Source organism: Balaenoptera acutorostrata, chromosome 10, assembly GCF_949987535.1.
Source record: "Balaenoptera acutorostrata chromosome 10, mBalAcu1.1, whole genome shotgun sequence".
NCBI lineage: Eukaryota > Metazoa > Chordata > Mammalia > Artiodactyla > Balaenopteridae > Balaenoptera > Balaenoptera acutorostrata.
In genome coordinates, this window is record NC_080073.1 from 38,705,427 (window position 1) to 38,709,665 (window position 4,239).

The window sequence follows — 4,239 nt, forward strand, 5'->3', positions numbered from 1 at the left end:
CAGCTGCCAGACCAAGCTTCCTTCCTTCAAGGGTAGCAAGAGTCTGATTCCCGCCCCCTTGGGCCAGAGCAGGCTATAAGTGTGTGCAGGGGTGAGCTTTCATGGCTGGACCTGGCCTGCCCATGTACAGGCGGTTGGGAAGAGGTGTGTGTGAGCGTGCATGCTTCATGCACGGGTGGGGTGGGCGCGGGAGGTTGGGGTCTGCAGGCATCTGCGTGTCCTACCCCCATGCATGTCGAGGGTTCTGGAGAAGCAATCCTGATGCCGCTGGATGACTATCCAGGCCTGTGCGTGCATGTGCATGCAGTGGGCCACCCCTCAGCCCAGCCTAGGATTTGGGGAGAAAGGAGAAGCCCCTGCCCGGGTGCCCCCCAGGATTTGGGCCTAGCCTTGCCTTGCTCCAGGCTGGAGTTCTGGAGTGGGTGACCTGAGGCACTCGGCTGTGCTTAACCCCACCCTTGCACAGCAGGCCGGGGCTCCCATATCTTCATCCTCTTCCAACCTCCTTTCCCCCAATCCTGCCTGAGCAAGGAGATGGTATGGGGACACTTAATTGCATCCATGAATCATTCTCAAAGAGCTCCTGTCCAGCAGCCGAACTCGGGGTGCTGGTGCCTGCTTGGAGCGGGAGCCAGGCCTGGTGGGCCAGGCTCTGTGGGGCTGCTCAGTCTGGCAGGAAAGCCGGCAGGGGTTCCGGGCCAGGCCTCCTGGCCCCTCCTCTCTCCCTGGCCTGCTGCGCCTGGCCTCCCCGTTCAGCATGCAGAATTCACCGGCTGCTGCTTGGCTGTCTTATCTCCTCGGCGGCCGGGGGGTGGAGCGGAACCGACTCCCCCAGACCTGGTGGGCTGCCCCCACTCCATGTTATCTTGCCCCACAGCCTCCTCCCGCCCCTTGCAGCCGCTGCAGACCTTTCCTGCTCCTCTTCCTGGCATCCTCTAGGCCTTGCTTTGTCTGCAGTTGTCTTTTTTCCTGCCTCTCCCTGTCTGTCTTCTCTCTCCAGGGTAGTGGTGGGCGGGTGAAGGTGGTGGTCATCCCCAAGGCCGAGCTCGCTCCATCTCTACCGGTCTCTTTGACTGGCCCAGATGTCAGTTGGGCAGAGGTACCTGAGTCAGAACCTAGGCTCAGCACTTGCCAGCCTGGTAATTTCCAGCAACTGCTCTGCTTTGAGCCTGTTTCCTCTTTAAACTGGATGAAAATGGTTCAGGGACTAAAAGTGGTTCAGAGACTAATCGGATGTGAGGGCCCTGCCCCTGGCTATGCCTCCTGCTGGAAAGTTCCCCCCTCCTTCCACCTTTTGGGAGGCTGGTTGAGGGAACGTGGGCATCCCCTGCCTCCACCTGAGAGGCCTGGGCAAGCTCAGCCCAAACTTCCTCTGGCTGTAGAGACAGAGGCTCTGGATCCAATGTGGGCTCTGCCAAGGGAGTATTTCTGTGAGTCAATAATCAGGCAAATGGGTAAAGATAATTTGAGAGGCAGAAATGCATTTTATCGACCACAGAAATTATTTACCTGGGTTGAAAAGAATTGCTAAGAGACTGAAGCACTTACTGTGCACAGGGCTAGCCTGACCCTTTGTCCCACAGCTGGGCAACAACTTCCCCTTCTAGCCAGTGGTGATCCCTGGGGGTAAGGGACCTGTCAAGAACCTGCAGGGGAACTTCCCTGGTGGCCCAGTGGTAAAGAATCTGCCTTACAATGCAGGGGACACGAGTTCGATCCCTGGTCAGGGAACTAAGATCCCACATGCCACGGGGCAACTAAGCCCGCGCGCCACAACTACTGAGCTTGCGCGCCTCAACGAGAGAGCCTGCATGCCGCAACTACAGAGCCCATGCGCTTTGGAGCCTGTGCGCGCCACAACTAGAGAAGAAAAAACCCACACACCACAACTAGAGAGAAGCCCGCGTGCCTCAATGAAGATCCTGCGTGCTGCAACTAGGACCTGACGCAGCCAAAAATAAATAAATAAATAATAAATCTTAAAAAAAAAAAAAAAGAAACTGCAGGGCCCCAAACTTGTTGCTTATCCCGCTTCACACAGAACTTCGAGGCCCAAGTTCTAGCCAGGTCCCCTTGAATCTCAGAGACCTGGAAGAGGTCCTAGGGTCCTCCAGCACGCCAGGACTTGGTGAGACACGCTCCCAACGAGAGCACCTAAACGAGTCCAGCCCATAAATGATGAAGTGCTGCCACCTGGTGGCCACCAGTAGCACAGCCCTTCTCCAGGGTCCAGTCTCCAGGGCAATCTCTCCCCCATCCCCCCCATCCCACCTGTCCCTGAGGGCGTTCATCCTTCGGGAATCAGGATGGCCGATGGCTGGACTCCAGGCGCCCTTGAGACCTCCAGCCAAACCGTGCATGCCTGGGGAGCTTAGCTCAGGCCTGGCTGCTCATCTGGGTTTTGAAACTCTTTTGATGCATGGCCACGACATCTGCTCCTGGATGGCCCTCAAAGCCCTGCACATTGCAGCAGCTGTCCCAGCAAAGGGCAGGCTGGACTTGGGATCCCTGGAGGCTCCCTCTAGGTCAGCAAGAGACCCTTCCAAATTCAGAATTTGGGTTTCCCTGATTGGGAACTTTGCACTGCTCTCACAGCACCCCTGTCGGCCATGGCTGGAACAGCGGTCCTATGGTCAGGGTAGGGCAGGGCAGGACACGGCACACTCATCCCTGGGCTTGGGGTTGGAGTAGAACGTGACGGGGCAGCGGGGGATGCTTGGGCCCTTGGGCTTCAGCCTCAGGTCCTCAGGGGATAAGAGTCATTTAGCACTACTAGCAGGATCTCCCAAATACGGTCTTGTATGAGAGATCTGAGCCAAAGGTACAGCCTGTCAAACTTTAAGAAATTGGTCCATGGGTTCAGATGCAAGATGAGGGCTGCAGTCACCTGGCTAGGTGTGCTGGTGACAGGTATAGCTGTGGAACAGGCTGAAAGTGGGAGAGGGAGCCACCAGCTTCTCTGAGGATCTGATCAGAGGATGGACACTAAATTCATGTTTATAGGAAAGCCCATGCCAGTGCAGATAGCAGATGCTGTGGTCCAGAGCTGTCTTCATGGGAGCCTTGAGCAGCTGAGTACGGCAACTATCAGCACCAAGTAGGGCTGGGACTGATTCAAGTGCTCTTCCTGGTGTGGGGAAGTCAGAGGCTCAAGATGGCTGACAGAGGCCTGGCTCTCCTGCCAGGGGTCAGCTGTGGCTTCCCCAGGGAACAGGCTTACACTCACGTGCCCTTTGATGAGCTGGCTATACGTAATTAAGAGTTTCCCAGATCTCATGATGTGTGGCCTCACCTGGGTGGCCTCAGCCTTCCAGGCTGGCTGTCAGATGTGTCTAATTAAGCTGCTTGCGACTGCTGCTCAGATGCTAAGAGAACCAGTGTCTGCAAGGACTCTGGAGGTGGGGATGGTATCTTCCCACGACTGTCCCTGGAAGATGGGCATATCAGTTGGGCCCTCATTTGTGAGGTTCCCAAGCCTTAGCCCACAGAAGCCCAAGCCTGAGGTTTCTGCATTTGCCTCCACATCTCCCTAGCAAAGCTAGGCTCAACCTCTCCAAGGCACCCCCTAGGAGGCTGGGGTGAGGGCCCGTGCCCTGAAAGCTCCTCCTAAGCATTTTTCATCCTGATTTTATAAGGGCCAGGCCTGCCCGAAAACAGAAAAATATGACCATTCACAAAAGCCATGGAGTTCTAGCTTTAAGAACAAGTTCCCCCTCCCTGACTAAATGCCAAACAGGGAGCCCAAGTACTCAGTTCAGCTAGATGGGCAGCATGGGTACCCCACTACCACATCTGGTCCTGGGAACAGCCTCAGACTCACGCACACTTCCTGCCCTTGTCAAGCATGGTCTTGCTGGCCAAATGATGACAAGGATTGGATGACACCACTCAATGGAAAACCCTGCAACGTCCCTGACCACCTCCTCAGCAGCTGAGATGACAGCGGAGAAGCAGAGTGCTTCGGAGGAGAGAGATGGCCTCTCAGCTCCTCCACCTCAGCAGAGAGGTTGCCTGTATTGTGGCCAAAAGCAGGGAGGCTCTTCCTCACAGAGCAGTAACATGCCTACCCCCCACAGGTCTAGGATTTAGTCTGTGAAAAGTGAAGAAGCCCAAGTGCTTGCACTCACTTAGGCCTATACAAAGTAAGGAAGTGGAAAAGCCGACTCAGTTATGATGGAGTTTTCATGAAGAATTTTCACACACTTCCTTCATCACCCCAAGAATAAAGAGACACAGACA